The sequence below is a fragment of the Ictalurus furcatus genome, unplaced genomic scaffold (genome assembly GCF_023375685.1).
Source record: "Ictalurus furcatus strain D&B unplaced genomic scaffold, Billie_1.0 scf1, whole genome shotgun sequence".
In the NCBI taxonomy this organism is placed as follows: domain Eukaryota; kingdom Metazoa; phylum Chordata; class Actinopteri; order Siluriformes; family Ictaluridae; genus Ictalurus; species Ictalurus furcatus.
In genome coordinates this window covers 19,831-29,016 of record NW_026521050.1, presented here as the reverse complement: position 1 = coordinate 29,016, position 9,186 = coordinate 19,831, and the positions used below count along the sequence as shown (strand labels likewise).

At 39.6% G+C, this 9,186-nt stretch overlaps 1 pseudogene; it reads left to right on the top strand.

Moving 5' to 3' along the window:
• The first annotated feature begins 4,489 nt into the window (after positions 1-4,489).
• On the top strand, positions 4,490-5,580 carry LOC128604662 (general transcription factor II-I repeat domain-containing protein 2A-like; annotated as a pseudogene).
• The last annotated feature ends 3,606 nt before the right edge of the window (positions 5,581-9,186 follow it).

Below are 9,186 nucleotides of genomic sequence, written 5' to 3'. Positions count from 1 at the left end.
TCTAGTTTAATTCCATGCTATTGTGTAAAAAGCTTTGTTTACTAACTTCGGGACAGTCACACTAGATGTATTTTGTCTCGAGCATCAGGTTGTGCAGCATATTGATGGATTAAAATAGCGCTACCACAGAAACAGGTTAAATTAAACACGGTGTGAACAAAGTCAAGCAGTAAATCTAAAGGCAGCTGATAACAGCAGCAGTAAAAGATTTTTTAGTCACTGTAGTGGTTTTCATCGAATGCTTATGCGTTAATGTATAATTGTTCCTGTCCTTTTAAACAAGCCTGTTAGCTTGCTGCATTTCTCTGTGTGTCTGCTACAGTTAACTTTAATCTGTTTTTCAAATGCCATCTACTGCGGCTCTACTATGTTATATACATTAACAGAATGAATTATATATTTGAGATATTTTTGGTTTATATTGTCACATCTGAAGTACAGCATGTCTGTGTAAAAGAAATTTAACAAAAATGGTTAAAACATGTATAATTATATATTATTTAGATTTCTTATATTAATCATGGTTGTCATCAGCAATTATCATTATAAACAATGAAAATATTAATTTACATATAAATTGCTTCTTGCATACTCAATTGCTGTTTATTATTTATTTATTTATTTATTTATTTATTTCAGAAAGAAACAGCTCTCCAGGAGTGAATTTGTTCGGAGGAGAAATCCCCCATGCACTAAAACTAAATTTTTAGCTTTGTTTTTGATTATTTATATTTTGGGTATTATTTAAAGTTTTGCTGCTTAAAACTGGACAAACTGTAGACAAATGACCAACGTTTGAAAGGTTTAAATGTAAAAATTATATAAATAATAAACAAAATCTAATTGGAAAAAAAGTTTAGTTTTTTAAAAAAAAATCAGATTAATCAGAAAAAAATTATCGTCAGATTAATCAATTATCAAAATAATCGTTAGTTGCAGCCCTACAATAATTAAAGAACAATACATCATACTTTTTATGAGCCTGTGAATATAAACCTGCAATTCCCTTCAAGTCATCATTACTGTATGAGTTGATCTTATAGAAAATTAAAGCGCACCCATTATGGCTTTGAAACGTGCCTAATTTTGTTTTAAAGGTCTCGTACAATAGATTTATATGCATCCAAGGTAAAAAAAGGGTTTAATGTGCTCATAATTTAAATTGCAACATTACCTTTTTTCCACCCAGCGTCAAAAACGACTCGTTAAATGATCCATTCTAAAAGATTCACTCTAAACTCCTCCTTTCAGAGAGCATACGCTGTTCTGATTGGTCAGGTGTCCCAGTCTGTTGTGATTGGTCTACTGCTGTCAGCGTGTCGAAAAGGAAACGCCCACTACCATAACGAGTTTCAGCTCTTGAGAATCGGTTCCTTCTTTTGTGGGTTAATAACTCCGTTTGTCGTACGCTTTGATTTTTGAAACTTTTAAACATAATAGGTGCACTTTAAAATAAAAAAAGAATCAAGACTTATAAAAAGGTACATCTTACATACTGTACAAACCATATATTCAGCAGAACCTTTTTGTTTCAAAGTAACTGACAGGTGATGAACATTTAGCACATAGCTGGAGGGATATTAGTGATTATGGATCTTCGGGAAACAAACAGGATTTGAACTCGCAGCCGTTCAGGCCACATGCTTGGTCAAACTGCAGATTTGCAGTGTCAGTGTTGTGAAGACTATTGTTACTTGTTACTGGTACTCAGCTGTTGTCAGAAACACTAGACCGGCTCATGCTGGAGTCAAAATTGAAAGAGTAAAGGCTCACAGGGACAAAACCGTTTAACGTCCTTTTAACTGCACGGATATTTAATCTACAAGTTACCAGGCAACTTGACAACATTCTGCAAGGCAACCCAGTTTGAGGAAGGGCATTACTGTTTGCTCAAACCTTTTGTAGCGTTGAACTACATCATAATGACTAAACTGTAAGGAGAAGTGCAGAGAAGCAGAGCTCTAGCACATTTAATTGATGTCACGTCATGCAGAGCTGATGGAACAGTAACTTTGACATTTGAATGTTTCCCGCTCATGTTCACAAAGCTCCAGCCCAGGATCTATGGTTGCCCATAGAGTGTCTCTAAAATGATTGACAGGAGGCACATCCAAACACAAACAAGCTTTCCAAACCAGAAGTCTGTTTTTATTAAACAGGTTTTCTAAGTGACTTGATGCACTTTTGCTAAGGCCACAACTTAATCCATTATTTTTATCATGTTCTACATATCTCCCAGGTTATTTGTACAAGTGAAAAATAAATAAATAAATAAAAGTATTGCACCTTTAAAGGAAGATGAACAATGCGCTCATTTTTTTACTTTACAGTCCCCACAAAACAACTTTGAGAGCTGTGATTTGATTCTGTATGACGACGTATTTCTTTTTGAAACAGGAAATAAGAGTGGTGGCATGTTGAAGTGTTACACAACAGCTAACAGTGTTTGGGATACGCCCAGCTCTGAAGAACATTGATGCTAATGAGCTGCTACTGTTGAGCAAGACCCGCCTCAAGACCCACACATTCCTACACATTCTAGAGAGCATTTAATTGGACGAACACAAGTCTAGTGCATGTTGAAGCATTAAAATTGTATCATTTTTCCCCAGAAGTGACTTTAAAAGTTTTTGTTTTTTTTAAACTATGGTATTGGAGGCCATAAAGGTACAAAAACATCTCGAAACACCAGTTTTGATTTCAGGAGCAGCAATTTAAAGACTTTACCAGAACAATCAAGAAAATTTATGAAAGATAAAAATATAAAGATTTGATAGCCAAAATCAAAAAAGAATACAAACAAGTATAAAATTAAATTCATTTGACCTGAAATGTGAACAGAACTTCCATCCAAGCCCTAAAACTAGATAAAGAGAACCCAATTAAACAAATGCATTATAGTTTTCACATTTATTCACTGAGCACAATTACCCAACATTAAACACCTTTGCTGAAAAAAGTATGTCAACTTTTGATTTCAGTAACCGGTGTGAGACCTTCGAGCAGCAATAACGTGAAGCAAACATTTCCGATGACTCAATCAATCCTGCATAATGGGTTTGAGGAATTTTGGCTCACTCCTCCTGCTTCAACTCAGTGATGCTAGCAGGCTTCTTTGCATGAACTGCTCTTTTTAGGTCCTTCCACAACATTTCTATTGGGTTAAGGTCTGACTTGGCCATTCCAAAATGTTCAATTTCTTCTGCTTTAACCATTTCTCTGTAGACATACTTGTGTGCTTAAGGTCGTTGTCTCTGCTGCAAGGCCCACTTACAGTTAAGCTTGAGTTCACAGACAGATACCCTGACATTCTCCTGGTACAATCTAGGATTCATAGGTCCGTCAATAATGGCAAGCTGGTTCGGACCCAAAGCAGCCCCAAACCATAATGCTGCCACCCCCATGCTTCACGGTTGGGATGAAGTTCTTATGTTGGGATGCTATTTTCAGTTTGCATCAAACAATGATTTTCAATTAAAGCAAGAAGTTCTGTTCTGGACTCATCTGTCCACAGAGCATTCTTCCAATAGGCTCCTGGCATATCCACATGGATTTGAGCAAACTTCAGACAGGCAGCAGTGTTCTTTTATGGAAAGTAGTGGCCTGTAGGTTCTCAGATGTTACCCTGGGGTTCTTTATGACTTACTGTGATATTATTCACCACACCCTTGGAGTGATCTTTTTTGCTGGACGCCCACTCCTTGGGAGAGTAACAGTGGTGCTGAATTTCCTCCATCTGTATGTCATTTACCTCACAGTGGATTGGTGGAAGCCAAACTCTTTAGAAATGGCTCTGTAACCCTTTCCAAGCCGGTGAGCATTGACAACTCTCTTTTTCTGAGGTCCTCAGGAATGTCCTTTGATCGAGGCAGGGCACACTTCCATAAACCTGTGTGGTGAAGACCAGACTTTGATGGTGAAGATCCAAGTTAATGTTCTTGAAACATGGGCGGGCCTAATTGCCATTCCCTTGATTGAAACGCCTGATTTCAATCAGCCTCATTTAAATGAACTCGTACTCCTAGACTTCACATACCTTTTCCTACAAAGATATTTAACGCTGGATCATTTTTGCTTAATAAATAACTGTAAAAACTACTGTTTTTTTTTTTCATCTGTTGTTAACCGGGTTCTCTTTTACCTAGTTTAAGGACTTGGATGAAGATCTGATCAGGTTTCAGGTCAAATGTATGGAGAAATACAGAAAACTGTAAACGTTAAACTTTCTAGCTGCACAGTAGCTGTAGATCAAATGAGTCATATTTGCTTGCAGTATAAGTAGGTTGCTTATTTGCTTGCAGTCGCTCACGTTTTTGTGGTAGGAAATCGTGTTATTGACACAGGGCTGTCGATGCATGTATGTTTAGACAGGCATGGGCAAACTACGGCCTGAGGGTCATATACGGCCCGTTGGGCTTTTTAATCCGGCTTTAATCCGAACTTGTCCAAATTATATTATTAAACCTCAGTGTGGTGTATTACTCTCTACTTCACTTTTTCGCTTTGCCCTTTGAGCCCTCCTGTAAAAATGAGTGGACCAAAGAAAAGAAAAGTGGACAGTGAGTGCCGAGTGTTTAATAAGGAGTGGACAACAAAATATTTTTTCACTGAAGTCCGATCAACGGTTGTATGCCTGATATGCCAAGAAACTGGAAAAAACACTGGGCTGTTGAAAAGAATCCAGGACAAAGTGAAGGAGGAAAACCCTGAGCAGGATGTTATTTTCCTTCACTGCATCATTCATCAGGAATCTCTGTGTAAGTCTATATTGCAGCTTCATCATGTCGTGAATCCAGTCGTAAAACTTGTTAACTTTATACGAGCAAGGGGACTTCAGCATCGTCAGTTTCTTACGTTCCTGGAGGAAACTGATGCGGATCACCAGGACTCCTCTACCGCTCTCGGGTCCGCTGGTTAAGTTTGGGCAAAGTGTTTCAACGAGTGTGGGAGCTCAAAGAGGAAATTATTGCATTTTTGGAGTTAATGGGGAAATCCAACGAATTTCCTGAGCTAAGCGACAACAACTGGCTTTGTGACTTTGCGTTTGCTGTGGACATATTTTCACACATGAATTAGCTGAACGTCAAGCTACAGGGGAAAGATCAGTTTGTGCACGACATGTACACAAATGTTAGAGCCTTCAAATCCAAGCTGACTTTATTCTCCAGTCAAATTTCAAACAAATCTCTCTCTCATTCCCCCACACTAGCCATGCAGAAAGAGGCGTCCCGAAACGTGAAGAAATACAGCAAATCACTGGGCGACCTGCACGGAGAATTCTGCCGTCGGTTCAGCTGGTGTCCTGTCCGCCATCACAAGACCCTGAAACAGCACCACAGGAGCTGCAATTGGAACTGATCGATCTTCAGTCTGACTCCGTCTTAAAGGAGAAGTTCAACTCTCTTAAACTGAATGACTTTTATGCTTCACTTAATGAAGAGACGTTTCCAAACCTCCGGAGGACGGCACAGAAGATGCTGACATGGTTTGGCTCGACCTACGTATGTGAGCAGACATTCAGCGTCATGAACATCAACAAAGCCCCTCACAGATCCAGGTTAACTGACCAACACCTCGGATCTATCCTGAGAATTGCCACAACAAAACTAACTCCAGAGTTTGATGCACTGGCAAAAAAGGGAGATCAACAACACTGTTCCCACTGAAACTGGACGCGAGTTTCTCTACTGTGTTCTCAAATTAATGCATTTGGGAAACAATTGGTACAATGAGCCTTGCATGTTCATGCTTTGGTACCTGTTAAAGGCCAAATCCTTTCATGTAATGGCTTTTACATGTCATTTATATTAGTGCACAGAAACACTCCATCCGTTTGTTCCTGGCCCGGCCCCTCTGTCAAATTTTAGAACCCATCGTGGCCTGCGAGTGTCATGAATAAAATCAGCCTTTTAGCCTAGGTCAAAAACTTCAGAGACAGAGAGTTTAGTAGATGTCAAAAAGTAAATAAACTTTATTGAAAATCAATAAAGTGTGACAGTCTGCAGAGTGTCTGAATTATGCATACACAAACATGTCTTTATATACCTATCTCCACAGCATAGTCTCTGTAGGTGGGTTTTGCTTTTCCTCGTTGAAAATAGACCAATCTTCTTTTGCCACAATTAAATATTCATGTCTATGTGTTATGTTAAATTTGTGGAACATGCGCAGTTAGTTGTTTTTCTTGAAAAGGTTTCATGAGGACAAGGTTTCTTTTACAAAAAAAGGTTTCACACAGGCTTGTGTGTCTTGACCTTGACTCCATTCTTAGGCCTCAATGAGCATCTGTCTGTCTCTATCAGTTGTCCCCGCTGATATCTGCCTCCTTTCCCGAGGCCCTCTCCTAACTCCCTAATTTGTATCTGCCTCAAAGTTATTTACTCACGCATGCGAATATCTACTGCCAATTTTTATTGCTGTGGAGACAGGAGACAGCTAATACAGAAGAACAATTGTTGTACACTGAAACACAGAGTTCATTCAACTCAAATCCACTCAGAATAGAACTTGATCAAACATTGTTCTATGGATTTAGATTATGCTTCTAACTGTTGATTATACATATAGATGATGTTTTTTAACCAATATTGATTATACGATAATGCGCAAGTAATAATTCTAAATGTTGGTTACATATTGAATTCACTTCATTAACATATCCAAATGTCAGTTAAACATATTGTTTGCACTTCAGATATTTTCCATATATTCTCCCCCTCTGGGGTTTACTAAGCCCCATCTAGCTAGAGAGAGTAATCTCACAATCCAGTCCCTTCCAACTAGTGATCAATGTATGACCACGTCAGCCTTCTACCAATGACCAAATCCTGAAACCACTCTCTCTGGAGACCAGAAACAAACATCTCCTCTCCCATTGGCTAGAAAGGAGTAAAAGATTCTGTCTCTTTCCCTACCCACAAAAATCAAGACATTGTTTGTAAGCGTGAGTATGCGTTTGGTTCAGCACTTGCCTGTGGTTGTCATCGTGATGTAGAGTACACAGTTGATTAAGCACATATAGCTGGAATCTGTTCCCTCCTGTTGCAGCCGATCAGAGTTCCAATCTGGCTCACTGATTGTCTCATTCAGTTTTAGTTCAGTACTGTTTTGGAGACTAGTCAAGGGCTGAAAAGTCAATTATGGAAAAGTCGTCCTGTAAGGAACGTCTGCTTGGGCCTCTTTCTCCTTCAGCAGGTGTATCAGGCTCGTCAGAACCGCTCTCAGCAGCAGGAGCCCTTCTTTCCTCCTGCTCTGTTGGTACGACCCCTGACAGACCTTCTTCTTTGCCATCGCCTGAGACTGCCATTCTCCCTTATCTTCATTTAGACCCTCTCTCATGTCTTGTCTTGTTCTTTCTTCTGCAATGTCAACCACTGGATCGTCCCCTTCGATCAGCTGATCCTCCTTTCTCCTAGGTCTTAATCTAGGTGCTCACTTTGTATGGCCCTTCCCTTCTGGGCTGGAACACCCCTAGGTACACCTGTTCTCCAGGAGTCACAGGACATGGAACTTCTGTCTCCTCTCTCGGTCCCCAGCTCTGGTCCTGTGAATAGATAGCTTCATACATAGCAGTTAGTTATCACATATATGCTCTTAGTCCCATCTGTAATTACTTCAGCGGCAGTTCTTCATAAGGACCTCTCAGGTATGACACAGACATGGATCGACCCGTAGGCATTTCATGCGGTGTTAGATGCATATTTCTGTTAGTCTGCATGCGATAGGTCATTAGTGCAAGATGTAGAGCATCTACCGAAACGAGTTTAGTGTTAGCACAAATTGCGTTAAGCTTAGCCTTAAAGGTACCACTTACCTTTTCCACTATTCCCTGTGACTGAGGGTGATAAACACATCAAAATTTTAATTTAATCACAGTTACTGTAACACTGTTTTTTAAACGAATGCTGAGCCATTGTCAGAGCTAATCTGAGATGGTATGCCGTCTCTAGGAATTACCTCTCTGGTTAAAAATTGAATCATTGTTCCAGCAGTTTAGTCTGCTGATGGCATTGCCTCCCTCCATCTGCTAAACCTGTCTATCACCAAGTGCTTAAACGGCTGGCATTGATATGAGCCCTATCGATACTGATTTTCCCTTTCTGACATTGTTTTGAGCATAAATTTCACACTCAGATTATTATTCACCATTGCCTGCAAGTTTAAAAAAATAATAATAATTATCCATAATTGCCTGTAAGTCCAGAGACCAGTCCTCTTGCTGTTTTATCTTTTCCCATAACTTCCCCCTCGCGCACTGGTTAAAACCATGTGCATCTGAAATTCATACAGTGAGAAGTGCAGTAGGTACAATCAGAATTCAATTAAACTATTTGCTCGGTATGTTAAAGTGGCGTTCCAGCACTTTTACTAAAACCTCACTGCATTCAAACAGCTCCAAACAGATGACACAATCCATGGGCATAATCAGAGTCAGTATATATATTAGCAATTCTACCCGTAACCAGTTCGCACTCTGTAGTGATAGCTTTTAATTTGGCCAATTGGGCAGAACAGGGTGCTCACAAAATCTTCCAGATGGAACGTCTAAAAAGTTCAAACTTTGGCTCGAGGAAATATGAATTTCGGCTAGGCAATCGTGAGTGTTCTCAGTGACTGGCTCCACAGAATTAATTAGGCAATACAACACTACAGTTGGTGTATTAGACACACTGATAGGTTTAATATTAAAATTTTGGGTGACACATAGAATAACTTCATATCCTGTTCTTTGATGAGCTGTCGTGTTGCATGTGGATCTAATTCAAAATAGAAGTGACCTGGTGTGATGAGTGTAAGATCAATGTGTGAGAGCAATTTTCCCAGTGATCTGTACTAAGAGAGCAGCTCGAGCCATGGCACGCAAACGTGCTGGCAATCCTTGTGACACCAAATCCAATGTTTTCGATAAATAAACTAAAGACCTGCGAGCGCCCCATACTCCTGAGTCGGGACCCCCGCAGCGACAACCCCTCTCTCAGATGGTTAATACAGGATAGAATAAAGCAGGACAGAATAATGAGAGCGCTCTGAAGTGCTTGTACTAAACCACTACTATATATATGAAACTCAGAGCATGACATCATTCTGTGTACCGATAAGAAGCAGTTTGAGGCAGTTCAAACAGGCTTTGTTTTAGGATCTTAGATGATGTTTAGACGAACATTGAACAGAAGAACATGTTTGTGT